We start from the raw sequence: 16,026 nt of genomic DNA on the forward strand, positions 1-16,026 counted from the left end.
AAGCCGACCAAAGGTGAGACCCGCTAAATCTGCAATGACATCCGCAAAACCAGCAGGAAGGAGCCCTGCAGGCGCGCTGGCATCGGGGCTCTAAAATACTCGAGTTGAGACAGAGCTCAGGCGACTCGCAGCCGCCCCCCCGCCCCCAACACCTCCTGGCCTTGCGCCGCTCCCGCCATCCACTTCCCACCTCCTCCTTTCCCTTCTCATTTACTTCCTAATGTATCCCAAAACGGCCTACGGGAGCCGGAGCCGTGAGAACCACAGCGCCGGATACCTATCTTGACATCCAGCTGCCCGTGGACCTTGCTCAAGACAGGACTGCACGGCTGACAGCAGAACTCAGGGCTGGTGTCTCCACCCTGGCATCACGGCCATTAAGCACCGGGTCGCTCTCTGGGGTGGGTCTGTCCCGTGCACTGTGGGATGTTACGCAGCATCCACGGACCCCCCCCCCGCCCCCCCGGATGCCAGGAGCATCACCGTCCCCCTCCCCCAACTTGTGACAACCACACGTCTCCAGATATTGCCAAAAGCTGCTTGACGGTAGGGGACAAAACTGCCCTGAGAACCATGGGCTGACCACAAGCTTCTAGAGCTCAACGCTGAAAACACGGTTCCAGTAAGCCACCATCTCCGCTACCTTCGTCCCTACGACGTCCCTTTCTCTCGAACCTGCGAGTCACACGCTCCATCTCCACCTCTTCCTTCCCAACTACCAAGAACAAACCAAAGCCATGGAAACGGTACCCAACTTCCTCCATCAGAAGAAAATACTCTCTCCTCTGTTTCCAAGTTTAAATTTGCTCCAATTTAACTTTTCAATGGCTTCCAGTTCACATCTGCAATCTTCAATCAGGCAGTGGATTCTCAATAAATATTTGACGACGGCGATAATGCACAGAAGTGCTTTGCAGGAGGCGGCCACCTCCATGGTCAAGTTCCCGGGGAGCACATTCCTTAATGACTGCGTTTTTCCCCTGAGGTTTTAAACTCATTTTCTCACAGCAGGCTCTCTTTCCCTCTACAAACATGTTGACTGTTTGTCCCTTCCCACATCCAGCGTTTATTTTGGTTGCTGGGTCTCGCTCTACTCACGTGGCCGGGGCCATCCAGTTGGTCGAGCCCCATGGAAAGGATGGACAGGAGGGAGGGCCAAGGAGGGCAAGACCCGAGGGAGAAACTCACATCCAGTCTCCACTCACGAGGCCAGTTACTTCCTTCACGCTAAAAATAGGTATGGAAAAAAAAAAAAAAGTTTATCTTTCCAACTTAAAAAACAAAAAAGTTTACAAAATGACTTTAGTCTTGCTTCCTGATTGAAACTATTTTTTAAACGTCTTGGGTGGTGAAAGATTAACAACTTATTGGAAGTCACGTACTCTTCCTTTTTAAGGGAGAAAAAGGAGGCAAATGCAAGGTATCCGGGGACACCACACCTGGGACAGTCTCGCCTCACAGGGCAGAGTGATCGTGCTTGTCCTCTGGCCCGGGTCAGGCCTGGCAATAACCACGTGTGCAGAGCCCAAGACCCAGACACCTGGCGGAAAGCTCAAGGAGGGGGCAGCCTCAGGGTTGGGGTGTGGGGTCCTCCCTCCCAATAGGTAACTGATGAAGGGTCTGAATTCCTGACACTCAGGACCTACATGAGATGGCTCTTGTGGGCCTGGCTTCCCTCTGCAGGAACCCATTGCCCGCCTCTGGAAGAGAATCATGGATATCCCAGGTGTCTCAAAAGCTTGACAGGTCACAGCAGTCCTGAGAGAAAGCAAGAGTGAGGACAAATGGCAGAGGGGGATCTGGGAAGTCACCTCTCTCACAGATGCAAAACTGGGTTTTTCCCCCCAACCACAAATAAAATTTCTAATACGTTGCTATAAAAAAATACAAAAGACTATGCAAAGAACACACCAACTAAGTAATAAAAATAACATCCTGACTCAGGGACCAGTATACAGGAAACGGCCAGCACTCAGCCGCTTTTAAAAAATACTTTGACTATTGTTAAGCCTCACTTTGTTGGAAGGATTCCTGATCAGTCTTTTAATAAGAGAAGATTTGACCCTCAAGAAATTAAACCTTAAAACTTAAGACATAAACTTGGGGGGAGGGGTAGGTAGCCCATGGCGAACACCGCTTTAAACATATCAGATAAGGCCTCTACATCACCTAAGGCCTCTAAATCACCTACGAGGGGCTTCACTGACGGTCACACCTTGGGCTCCCCACCATCCCAAGAGATGTTCGCCACGACACACTCAAAGGCAGGCAACATGGGGACTGGCTATGCCATTTTTCACATGGGGAAACTGAGGCACAAAGACACTAAATGCCGTGTCCAAGGTTAAATACTCAGTGAGAGACTCCAGCTTGGAGTTCTGGTTTTCTAATTCAAAAGTGATCCAAACCACCTCAATCTAAAAAACCACAGCTGTCAACCTCACTGAAATCACTTTCCTAGGTCACCTGCTAGCTGAAATGGGCCTACCTTTTTTTTTTTTAAAAGTCTACCAGTAAATTATTTCAAACTCTTACAGCCTCTCCCCTCCTCCCACAAAAAGTAAACTAACTCTCTTTACTGCCTTCTTTATCAATCCTTACTTGCAGTAACTATAGAGAATCGCCTTCCAATAGAACATTCTGCAAGTTCTGCGCTGTCCCAATATGGCGGCCACTAGTTACACACATCTATTGGGTATGTGAATTATGGGTAGAGCACTGAAAGAACAGAATTGTTTATTTTAGTAACAACAGAATTGTTACTGAATCTTAGTTTATTTGAATCTAAATATGCACATGTTGGCTAGTGGCTGCCACACCAGATAATTAAGCTACAGATGAAAACAATCTTTCCACTGTGGTGGACATTTCATGATTTCTGCTGAGATTCATCTAGGTGTACAAACAGATTTCAATGTAGGTTCTTCTGTGTGGGAGAGGGAGAGAAAGAGAGAGAGAGAGAGAGAAAGAGAAATGGTGTGTGTGTGTGTGTGTGTGTGTGTGTGTGTGTGTGTGTGTGTGTGTGTGTGTAATTTAACGAGCTTGTCTCCAAGTGGGAAGATTCACACTATGTATACACAGGAAGGCAAAATAACACCAAGCTTAAGAGCTGGGCTTTCGGAATCAAACAATCCTCCCTCCACCATATATTAACAAGTCAGTGTCCTCTGAAGTAGAATGAAAATAATTGCTGCACACAGGGCATTAAGTGCCTGTAAAATCCTCACTGCATGGCATTAGAGTAACATTAGGAAAACTACTCTACCTGCACAATACCATAACAACTAAAACTTACAGGCAGCGTTGTAGTTTTCAAAAAAATTACACGTACATTCCCTCTTTCTGTCCTTGCACTACCCAATGAGCACCACGATTTCAGTTCCCGTTTTTATTTTTACATACAGAAAACGACACTCAGAAAAGTTACAGGACTTGAAGGTCAACGGTAGAGCAGAACAACAGGGTGGGCCCTTTCACTAGTTCAGGCCAAACGGGGACAAAGGCTGCTTTTCTAGCAAAGCGTTAGGTGTCCTGATGGAGCTGGACTCGGGCTCTATTCCCCTTTCTGCTGGCTAGCGCTGAAACCCTCCTAACAGCTCACCCAGGTAGACTCATGATGCCATCACACAGATGAGAAAACTGACACTCCCATGGTTAAAGGTGAGATTCGAGACCAACTAGGATACCACACACTTCATTTAAACACCCAAACTTTCAGGAGGGGTGAGCTTTGGGAGATTTAAGGGTCAAGGTGTGAAATTTAAATGAGGGGTGTTGACAATTCCCAGAGTGACTTAAGCCCTGGACAGAAGCACAAGAAGAGCCAACCTCAGAAGATCCAATGACACACACCCTGCTGTGCACAACACCAAATCAACACCTGAAGTCTCCATTTTCGTCCCACAGGTGTGTGTTCCCTTCAGGTCTAGAATATCCTTAAGGGGCTATCTTAATAAGTGGGTCAAGTGATGCACTTCAACTTTCATCCCTGGATTCATCATCCAGCTGGGGGGTTTTCCACGAAAATCTGCTGTACGTTTGCGATATTAACATCCCTAAACATAAAAGAGTCATCTTCACGTCTCAACTGTTCCATACTCAACATTCGCGCCCCCCTCCCACCCATCGCGTCTTTCCTAGGAATGACTAGTTGTAAACTTTTCATAAAATCGTCCTGGGCAATTTCCTACACCGAGGCCACCGTTCAGGACGGAAGAGTGGCGCTCCCCTCCCCCTCCCAGGCTGGAGTCCCGCCCCTCCCCTTTCAGGTTAACCCAGGGACCCAGGCGGCGCGCCTGGAGAGAAAAACATCCAGCAGTCAGGTCAAACCACATGTGACAAAGCAAAGCAGAAACCGTGGCACAAGGAATAGGGCATGGGTTTCTGTTTCTTTTGGGGTTCTGCTCTACAACGTCAGCGACAGAAAAGAAAGAAGGAAAAAAAAAAAAAACACCCCACCTCCGACTCTAACTTTGTGGAATTTCCAAAGCGAGGGGCTCGGAGAATGCGAGGCCGTGCTAAGAACGAGCCCCCGCGCGGGCCTCACCGCGCACGGACAGCGCACGTGAAGGGCAGGCCCTAACCCAGCGCCCGCGGGCCTCTGGCAGCCCCCAACTGTCAAGGACCCGGCGACCTCCGGCGACCCCCGAAGGCGCGCCCCACCCCGTTCCGAACACCGGCCCCCGTGGGCAAGGTCCCCCTGGGGAGCAGCGCCCAGGACGCGAATCTGGGGGCACCCCTCCCCCCAGCCCGGGAGCAACAGGTCTGCAGCCTCCCCAGGCCGCTCTCCGCAGACCCGGCCCGACCAGGGACGCCCCCCGTCCGCCGAAGTCGCCCCCAGCCCGCACTCCTCGCCCGGGCTGGGGAGCTCCCGACTTCCTTGACGGTTTCTGCGGCTCAAGAACTGAGCCGCCCAGGGCCCGCGCCGCCGCGCTTCCAGCCGGCCCGGGGCTGGCCGGCCCGCGCCCGGGGATGAATGGGGCTCCCCTCCCCCCACGGGGGATCCCGCGGCGGCGCACGTCCGTCCAGCCAACCCCGGGTTGGGCAGACAAAGGGGCACCGGGGGACAAATCGAGCGCTTCCCCAAACTTGCCGGCCGCCTCCCCCGCCCCGAAACAAAGGAGCCCCCCAGCCTCCGCCCGCCCCCAACGCGCCGGCACTTTGGGGAGCAGCCAAAACGGGGTATTGTGCAGCCTGCAGGGAGCGCGCCGCACCCCAGCCCAAGCCCGAGAGACACTTGGGGACCTGCCCCTCCAAAGCCCCGGAGGCGGACGGAGCGTGCGGGCGCCCCAGGCCGCCGGCCTGACCCCGGAGGGAGGGAACCGCCGGCCCCCATGCGGGACAAGTTGGCGTTCCCCCCCGCCCCACCCCGCGCCCGGCCAGCCGGCCGGCCGAGCCCCGCGCACTCACCTCGCCGCGAGCAGCGCAACTTGCGGCGGCGCCGCCGCCCCGAACCTCCCTCCGGCCGGCCGTCGCCGAGCCCGGGCCGTGCCGCGGCCGAGGAGGGCCCGGCACCCGGAGCAGCCGCGCGCCGCCCCCGGGCCGCCCCCGCCCCGCCGCAGCCGAGTCCCCGAGAGGCGCGGGCGCTGGAAAGTTTCGGATGCCGAATGGCGGCCGAATGGCGGCCGAATGGCGGCCGAATGGCGGCCGAATGGCGGCCGAATGGCGGCCGAATGGCGGCCGAATGGCGGCCGAATGGCGGCCGAATGGCGGCCGAGGGGACGGCGGCGGCGGCGGCGGCGGCGGCGGCGGCGGCGGCGGGGCGGCGGCGGCGGCGGCGGCGGGGCGGCGGCGGCGGCGGCGGGGCGGCGGGGCGGCGGCGCTGGCGCCACCTCGCTCCCGAGCGCAGAGAGTGCGGGGGGATGGGGGGGGCTGGGGCGAGAGCGGTGGCGGCGGCAGAGGGCGGGACGGCAGGAGGGACCCGCACGGGCAGTGACCTCCGGGGGGAGCGGCCGCCAGCGCGCCGACCCCGGCCGGGAGGACTGCCAGGGAGGCCGCCTCCGCCGCCGGGCCGGCCCCTCCCCCCACGGCCCCCAGCCCGCACCCTCCCCCACCGCCGGGGAACGGGAGCCCGGGTCCTCCCCCCCCCGACACACCCCCCACCCACACGCCCGGGGGGGAGGGGCGCGTCCCAAGCCGGTCCCTCCCCCACGGAGGGTGAGGCCACCAGGCCTGCCCTCCCCCACAACCAAGAGGGGGAGAGTCCGCCCCCAACACAGCCCCTCCCCCAGGGCTCCAGGGAAGACTCGCGTCCTGAGCCGCCCCGTCCCCACGGCGGGGGAACCTGCAACCCTCCCCCGTCCCTCACCCCTGACTCTGCTCTCCCCGCCGCGCCCGGGGTGGCTGAAGGGAACCCGGGTCTCCCTAGTGTATCCGAACCCCGTCCCTTCCTCGTGGCCTCCATGCGGGCGGAAGGAGACGCAGGCCTGTGCCCACCCCGTCCCAGGCCCGGACCCAGCCAGGAGGGGACAGGAGCCCGGTCACCAGCACCGCGGTTTCCAGGGGAGGGGGGAACCGGGCCACCGCTCTGTTACCCTCCCCCACCTCCAAGAAGCAGCCGCCCAGCTGCCCTAGCAGAACCCCTGCAACCTGCCTGAGGACGCCGCTCCCTCAAAATCGGCGGCCGGCAGGGCACCCCAATGGTCTCCTCCCCTCCCCGGAAAAGTGGGGGCCCAGGGGGGAGCCTCGACCTTTGCAAAATGCCTCCAGTGAAGAGCCGGCAGTGCGTGGGGAGAAAGAAACTCGGGCCCAGCGGGGTGGAGGCTCCCGGCGGGGGCAGGGGGAAGAAGCCGGGCGCTCGGGCCTTCTCACCCCCGCCCCCGCCCGGAGGCGTCGGGCCTCGGGCCCCGGCCAAGTGCTAAGGTTGCCGCAGCTCGCTCGGCCCAGCTCTGGTGAACCCGAGGCCCCAGCGCTCCTGCCTCCCCTCCTGCTTGGCGACAACTGCCCCCCACTCGAGGCCTGAGTTCACTTAAACAAACATCTGCACCCACCCGCCGGCACCTTGGGTGTCTGCTTTGCCGAATATTTTAGAATAAGTTTGCCCCTCCCTTTGGCGTATAAGGAGCTTCGCCCCAAGAGCCCAGTACACACTCAGCGTTTTACACTGGCACCTCACTTGCTCCTTGCTGGGACACCGGGCCATTTGCTGTACTGGTTGTGCAGAGAGGGGGCCCGAAGTGAGTGTTTAAGGGGCTGGTCCTCCATCAAAAAGGCAGACTAAAAATTATGCTGCCAAATATTGCTGTGAAACGTCAGTGATGTAAAACGACGGTTGCTGCACATTATTATTAGAGCACATCAATAAAAGATACACTTACACAGTCTCCATAATTGTGAATCAGCAGAATAGATTTTGCCTTATTTTGTATCAGTTGCCATTCAAGGCCCCCCAAAAGGACGTGGTGGGACCTTCCCTTGAGCTTGCCCGTCGTTGCTCCCGGGCTCCCTGGGCTTGTGAGGACTGATGCTGAGGTATTAACAGGCAATCGAAAAACCAGGGGGGCAACAGAAAACCCGAGCGAGCTCCTGATGCAACCCTGCCCGGGTTACACGTGCTTCCCTTCCCCCACCGCCTGCTGATGGGAGCGCTGCGTTTTTTCCGCCTGTAGGGTCACATTGTGGTTGATTGATTCTCCTTTCGCCTTGCTCAGTCATTCAGATTTGGAAAGTAAATAACAAGTTGACAGCATTACAGCTCTCGCCTTTACTGGGACACGGCCCCCGGCTACCGCACACTCTCGAGTAGCCGCGCAGCCAAACTGGCCCTCTGGCTTGCCAGCCGTGCTTGTCCTTAGCCGCTTGGAAATTCCGAACTGAACACCATGAAAAGGTTCCTTGGTATGTTTTGATTACTTGGCAGACGCCAATCATTTAAAGTATGAGAAAGTGGTGGAAATCCTCGCTTCCAAACTAGGACCCGGTGTGACCACTTTTTTTACAGCTGGTCTTCCGTAGCTAACAATGCGAGGGAGCTTGGAATCCATCTTGCCTGTTTGATCGTGTCCCAATAATCCCAACGATCTTCTTGCAAGTAAGGAGTCGAGCACTTTTACCACAGACTCCTAGGAGCCCCCAGGGACTCTGTAAGACCTCAGACAGGAAACGCGACCCCCTACATTTATCCTAATAACACCGAGAAATTCCACCTTCTGAATGCTAGACGGGTGGTAGGAACGTGTTAAATTAGACTATTTTATTTCATCTGTTTTGCAGATTTTTCGAATGGTGTAAGAAAAGAGGAGAAAAAGCACATTAAAGTAGAGCAGGAAAGGAGCTAGTGCGTTCTGACAAAAGTATAAAGGTTAATTTGGAGGCCGTGAGCAGCAACGATCTACACAGGTATCCACTGCACAATATCTATATTCCAAACAAGTATTTTTGGTTGCTGACTGCAGGGGGCTGGAATACAAGAATCCGCTCGCAACAAATGCTATCAGTATTCCCCCTAAACAGTAGCCAAATGTTTAATAAAAAGGCAGCAGGAACCCACACAAATATAGTCAACTAATTTTTGACAAAAGAGCAAAGGTATTTCAATGGAGAAAGAATATCCTTTTTAACAAATGGTGCTGGAACAACAGACATCCATAGACAAAACAAACAAAAAAATTAATCTAGCCCAGACCTCAAGGCTTTTCACGGAAACTAACTTAAAATTGATCATGGGCCTAAAAGTCAAAAGCAAAAACATAAAACTCCTAGAAGATAATGTAGGAGAAAATCTAGACGACCTTGGGTTTAGCAGTGAGTTTTTAGATACAACACCAAAAACATGATCCGTGAACAAAAAAAAACTGATGAATTGGACTTACTGAAATTAAAAACTTCTGCTCTGCAAAAGACACTGTTAATGAAAAGACAAACCACAGACTGGGAGATATATTTGCAAAATCCATATCTGATAAAGGATTATATCCAAAATATGCAAAGAACTCTCAAAACTCAACAATAAGAAAACAATACAGAATAAAAATGGGCAAAAGATCTGGGAAAAAAAAACTCACCAAAGAGATATACAGATGGCAAACAAGCATATGAAAAGATGCAGAATATCACATATCACAATGAAAACGCACATTAAGACAAAATATGGGGAATTCCCTGGCAATTCAGGGGTTAGGACTTGGCGCTTTCATTGCCAGGGCTGTGTTCTGTCCCTGGTCTTGGGACTAAGATCCCACAAGCCACGCAGCTCGGCAAAAAATCAAATGCTAACAGGGTGCTGAGCAACAGGAACTCTTCCGCGTTGCTGGTGGGAATGCGAAACGTAAGACCACTTTGGAAGACAGTTTGGCAGTCTCTTACAAAGCAAAACATACGATCCAGCAACCATGCTCCTAGGTGTTTACCCAACTAAGTTGAAAACTTATGTCTGCACAAAAACCCGCACAGGAATGTTCAACAGTTTTACTCACCAAACACCGAAAGCAACCAAGATGGTCCTCAGTAGGTGAATGGATAAACAAACTGTGGCACATCCACACAATAGAATATCATTCTGCAATAAAAAGAAATGAGCTATCAAGGCATGGGAAGACAAGGAGGAACTTTAAATGCCTATCACTAAGTGAAAGAGGCCAATCTGAAAAGTCTACATACTGTATGAGTCCAACTCTACGGCATTCTAGAAAAGGCAAAACTGAAAAGATCAGTGGTTGCCAGGGGTTCTGGGGATGGGAAAGAAGGGACGCATATGGGGAACACAAGGGATTTTCAGGGCAGTCAATGGATTCTGCATGATACTGTAGTGGCAGATACATGACATTTTGCATTTGTCCAAACAGGTAGACCTGTACAGAAACGGAAGTGAACTCCAATGTCAGCTGTGGATTTTATCAATATTGATTCATTCATTGTAACAAATGTACTACTGTTACACAAAAGATGTTAACACTGGAAATGGTGTGTGGGAGGAGGAAAATTGGGAACTCTCTGTACTATATGCTAAACCGTTCTGTACATCTAAAACTGCTCTTTAAAAAAAAGTCTATTATTTAAAAAAAAAAAAAAAGACAGTAGGAAGAGGTGTTAAACTTCTCGTGAGAATTACTGCCCAGTTTTCATGGAATCCAATATGTAATTTCATCGAGGCCCATCTAACGGCTCCTAACACATAGGCCAATATTTGTTTGCATGACTGGCCTACTCAGAAAGGCCTGCGAGTCCAGGAGTCGTGTGCTCCATGCCGCAGTGGCCTCTCGGTGATGTTTGCAGAGCATGTCTCAGCTGTGAGGAAGCATCTGCCACAAGCTTCTCGTGTGAAACAAAGAAGAGGGGTGTGCTCGCCAACTTCACTTACAACCCTCTGGCCGAGGTTTGCTTTGGGGCTTGCTTCTACTTTTCCTCAGGGAGACTGGAACCGAAACTACAAAGGGAGATGGTTGTATCAGGTGGTAGCACGTGGTGAACGCACTTGGAGAAGTAAACAGGAGTGAGGACAGAGATTTCCATCACCTGCCTGCCGTGGATGTGAGATGAGGTGGGTGGTCGCCCCTTCTGCTCCCCTTGACCTGGGTAGGCATCCAGTCTTTTTTTCAAGATAGGATGAATTGTGTCTCCCGCCTCAAATTCATATGTTGAAGTCCTAACCCCCAGCACCTTAGCATGCGACTATTTTTGGAAAGACGGCCTTTAAAGTAGTAAATAAATCAAATGCAGTCATTAGGGTGACCCTTCCTTATCCAATCTGACTGGTGTCCTTATAAGAAGAGGAGACTGGGACACAGACATGCACAGAGGGAAGACCGTGTGAAGACACAGCAAGGAGGGAGGACTCGGGAGAAACCCACCCTGCCGACACCTTGACTTGAACTTCCAGCCTCCAAGACTGTGAGAAAATAAGTTCTGTTTGTTTCTCATTCTTTTTGGCTACGCCGAGTGCAGGATCTTAGCTCCCCGATCAGGGATCGACCCCGTGCCACCTGCATTGGGAGTGCAGAGTCTTAACCGCTGGACCGCCAGGGAAGTCCTAATAAATTTCTGTTATTTAAACCACCCAATCTTCGGTGCTTTGTTATGGCAGCACGAGCAGCAAATGCATGTGAGTTATTGCTGTTTCTTTTCTATTTGGAATGTCACATTCAGTTCACATCCTTTGAATACTGAAAACATCTCACATTGGGCATGGGGATGTTCGTGCACAGTGTCGAATTTGATCCTCCCAGTAATACTGGAGGGCAGGGATTTTTATCTCCAATGCTCAGAGTAAAAGACTTGGCCCAAGAGGTTAAAGGATTGAGAGGAGGGGGTTTGTAAGCACTTCTACGCCCCAGACCTTCTTTGGCAAGTTACTGACTATATTGATTACCACTGCATAAATACATAAAATAATATACATAAGATTACAAGGAAACTCGATTCTGTAAAAATATAGTTAAATTAAAAAAAGAAATTCCAATGTCATAATACATGTGCTTCTTTCTCAGTACTTCCAATCATAAGCTCTAGAGGTGGTACTAATAACTTCTGTCATTTCAAAGTAGTGGTGGGTACAAATAAAATCTGCTTCAACTCTAACCTGCTCTGAAAATACATCAGACTTCTCTTGGTGACAAATTGGTAACAAATCAAAGATACAGTTAATGCTACTGTCATCTCCTCTATAGTCATAGTTGTCAGAAATGCTCAATTTGGGTTAACTGCAGAGGTTTTCCCCATCCATGTTCATGGACCCCCTGCAATCTCTCCCTGGGACCTTCCTGCCAAGGGAGGAAGTGCAAGCTGCATCCCATGACTCTCTATGGCCCTTCTGCCTACCTAGACTCATCCATGCCACCACCATGGACCCCCTCCCATGGCTCATGGGCCGGGACCCTAGAGTGAGATGACTTTAAGGGGATGCCAAAAACTTACTCATCCAGATAAGTAATACGTGCTTCCCTGGTGGCACAGTGGTTGAGAATCTGCCTGCCAATGCAGGGGACACGGGTTCGAGCCCTGGTCTGGGAAGATCCCGCATGCCGCGGAGCGACTAGGCCCGTGAGCCACAATTGCTGAGCCTGCGCGTCTGCAGCCTGTGCTCCACAACAAGAGAGGCCGCGATAGTGAGAGGCCCACGCACCGCGATGAAGAGTGTTTATTTTGACAAAATTCAACACCCATTTATGATAAAAACTCTCCAGAAAGTGGGCATAGAGGGAACCTACCTCAACATAATAAAGGCCATATATGACAAACCCACAGCAAACATCATTCTCAATGGTGAAAAACTGAAAGCATTTCCTCTAAGATCAGGAATGAGACAAGGATGTCCACTCTCACCACTATTATTCAACATAGTTCTGGAAGTCCTAGCCACGGCAATCAGAGAAGAAAAAGAAATAAAAGGAATACAAATTGGAAAAGAAGAAGTAAAACTGTCACTGTTTGCGGAAGACATGATGCTATACATAGAGAATCCTAAAACTGCCACCAGAAAACTGCTAGAGCTAATTAATGAATATGGTAACGCTGCAGGATACAAAATGAATGCACAGAAATCTCTTGCATTCCTATACACTAATGATGAAAAATCTGAAAGAGAAATTATGGAAACACTCCCATTTACCATTGCAACAAAAAGAATAAAATACCTAGGAATAAACCAAAAAAGAAAAACAAACAAAAAAAAAAACTGGTAAATGAAAACAACATTTAAAATTGTGTTGTCATTAGAGTATACACAAAGTAATTGAAGCTGTAGGTATAGAAGTGATTGCCTTGAGAAGACATGTATAATAAGGAAAGGAAGAAAGGAAGGAAGGAAAGAAGGAAGGAAGGAGGGGAAGAAGGAAAGCAAGAAGGAAGGAAGAGAAGGAAGGGAAGGAAAGAAGAGGTCTTCAAAAATAGGGAGATTTAAGTGGCATTTAAGTAAACCTGCCAAAGGGAGCAGTGGCAATCAAGGGACCTGAGTATTAATTAGGAATGACTGATCACGTGAGTCCCATGAGGGTAGGGATCACATCTGCTTCTCATTTCTGGAGCAGAGCACCTAGCACAGTACCTGGCCAGTAGATGCTCCATTCACAATTGTCCAGTGTTGTCCGTGGGGCAGGAAAGCTACAAATACCATTGGCTGCGGCAACTGGGTGACTGGGGATGTGTGCAAGCTGGATGGCAGGCAGTGAGTAAAGAAATGAATAGGGAACAGAAGTGCCCTTGACCGGTGGGGAGGGCCGCGTTGTGCACCCCTCTGCTCTCGCTGCAGGGAGATGGCTTAGCGACTTCTCCTGGGGAGGTTCCTGGCCTCCATAATCTGCAGGAAGCCCTCTCAGAGTCAGTGGGCGCCCCTTGCCTCCAGGGCCCTGCAGACCCCACAGCGCAGTCCTAATAACCTAACAGTAACACCCAGCCAAGCCCAGTCAATATACACCACCAGAGTCTGTACAATGACCTTTAACATCCAGGATGGACCAGACTTTCAAGACTGAGTTGTCAACAGTGAGACACCAGTGGTTGTGGATTTCCATGCACAGTGATGTGGTCCCTGCAAGATCCTGGGGCCAAGGTTAGAGAAGGTGGTGGCCAAGCAGCATGGAAAGGTGGTGATGGCCAAGGCGGATATTGATGACCACACAGACCTCGCCATAGAGTATGAGGTATCAGCTGTGCCCACCGTGCTGGCCATCAAGAATGGGGATGTGGTGGACAAGTTTGTGGGCATCAAGGATGAGGACCAGCTGGAGGCCTTCCTGAAGAAGCTGATTGTCTGACAAGCAGGGAAGCGTCCTGACTGCCCCTGCCCACCTGGGCCCCGTGGTCCCGGGGGACCCAGATAGAACTCATAGCCCTTCTGTGCCGGCCCTTCCTACCTCCTTCCTCTGCCTGGCCCCTGTGGGTCCGTGCTTTGGAGACCAGGCCTCCAAACACAGGAGCCTCAAGTGCTCCCAACCTGGCTGACCGCCAGGGTGGCCGCCCAAGGAGCGGTGCCGCCACCGAGCTGGGACAGCCGTCTCCTCACCCACTCTCTGCTCCTTCTAGGGCTTGTTGCCGTGCTCCCAGGATGCTGGGACAGAGTTCCGGGGCCAGCCTGCAGTAACAGCTTGGTCTCCCTGCTCCCTTCTGATCTGAACCCCGGTGCCTGGCTCATCTGCCTCCTGCATTTTTCTTTCCTGCTGCTGTTTTGTAAAAAAAAAACACACAAAAAAAAAACAGAAGAAGCAAAAAAGAAACCCAGGGCTTCCCTGGTGGCGCAGTGGTTGAGAATCTGCCTGCTAATGCAGGGGACACGGGTTTGAGCCCTGGTCTGGGAAGATCCCACATGCCGCGGAGCAACTGGGCCCGTGAGCCACAATTACTGAGCCTGCGCGTCTGGAGCCTGTGCTCCGCAACAAGAGAGGCCGCGATAGTGAGAGGCCCGCGCACCGCGATGAAGAGTGGCCCCCGCTTGCCGCAACTAGAGAAAGCCCTCGCACAGAAACGAAGACCCAACACAGCCATAAATTAATTAATTAATTAATTACAAAACAAAAACAACCCATAGAATACAGTACCAACAGCAGACCCTAATACAATCCACGGTCGTTGGTGATAACGATGTGTCAATGTAGGTCCATTTATTGTAACAAATGTACCACTCTGGTGTGGGATGTTGATGATGGGGAAGGCTGTGCATGTGTGAGGGCAGGGGGAGTATATGAGAAGTCGCTGTACTTTCTACTCATTTTGCTAATGTTTTGTTATTTGTAATTTCTTCTTCTAAAAAAAAGAGGATATTAAAAAAAAAAAAAGAAATGAGTTATCAAGCCATGAAAAGACACGAAGGAACCTTAAGTGCATATTGCTAAATAAAAGAAGCCAATCTGAAAAGGCTGCATACTGAATGACTCCAACGATATGACATTCTGGGAAAGAAAGTAAAGAGATGTGATAGTCAGGGGTCAAGGGTCAAGGCGGGGTGAGGAAGTGATGATTAGGTGAAACACAGGAGATATTTAAGGCAGTGAAACTATTCTGTAGGATACCGTATTGATGGACACATGACATTATTTGTCAAAACCTACGGAACTGTATAACACAAAGAGCGAATCCTAATGCAAACTATGGACTTTAGTTAGTAATGGTATATGAATATTGGTTCATCAATTGTACTAAATTGTAACTGCACTAAGGCAAGAGAACTAAGAGAGAACTAAGAACCGCACTAAGGAGAAACTGTGAGTGGGAAAAGGAGAGGATATATGGAAACTCTCTGTACTATCTGCTCAATTTTCTTTTTTTAAATTTTATTTTACTTTATTTCTTTATTTCTTTATTTTTGGCTGTGTTGGGTCTTCGTTGCTGCACGCGGGCTTTCTCTAGTTGTGGTGAGCGGGGCCACTCTTTGTTATGGTGCACAGGCTTCTCATTGTGGTGGCTTCTCTTGTTGTGGAGCACAGGCTCTAGGCGCACAGGCTTCAGTAGTTGTGGCACGCGGGCTCAGTAGTTGTGGCTCACGGGCTCTAGAGCGCAAGCTCAGTAGTTGTGGCACATGGGCTTAGTTGCTCTGTGGCATGTGGGATCTTCCCAGACCAGGGATCAAACCCGTGTCCCCTGCATTGGCAGGAGGATTGTTAACCACTGCACCACCAGGGAAGCCCTATCTGCTCAATTTTCTGTAAACCTAAAACTGCTTTAAAAAATTGTTTATTAATTTTGTAAAAAGTGCAACCCATGGCTTGACCAGTTCTGTATATACCACTTTCTTAGGCAGTAAATTATCTTTGCAGAGCGCCTTTGGGCAACAAGCAATGATGCAGCATAGCCCACATAGACAGAAGGGTTTTGAAGACAACAAGCCTTCAAACTCATCCCCCCACTAGAGTGTGAGCAGGAATGACAGAAGGGGGAACAGAATGTGGTGTGTGGAACCCTGGGTCCCCCTTTTAGCTACAATCAAGGAGTCACTGAGCACATGAAGGCAGCCTCGCAGGGGTAGCACCGCTCTAAGAAACAAGCGACACTTCTGACTTGTTTTACCCAAATAACTTAAACAAGCAAATAATAACCAAGTGATTCATCCTACATGATCTTCAGTTTTCCCATTGATACAACTGACAGTATTATGCATTA

General features: G+C 51.0%; 1 pseudogene across 1 annotated transcript; it reads left to right on the forward strand.

The window, feature by feature from the left end:
* The first annotated feature begins 5,617 nt into the window (after nt 1-5,617).
* Nucleotides 5,618-14,825, forward strand: LOC309662255 (thioredoxin, mitochondrial pseudogene; annotated as a pseudogene). The gene is made up of 2 exons: nt 5,618-5,623; nt 13,197-14,825. The product of its transcript is annotated as a thioredoxin, mitochondrial pseudogene (transcript).
* The last annotated feature ends 1,201 nt before the right edge of the window (nt 14,826-16,026 follow it).

This window comes from Balaenoptera physalus, assembly GCF_965194825.1.
Source record: "Balaenoptera physalus genome assembly, chromosome: 6".
NCBI classification, from domain to species: Eukaryota; Metazoa; Chordata; class Mammalia; order Artiodactyla; family Balaenopteridae; genus Balaenoptera; species Balaenoptera physalus.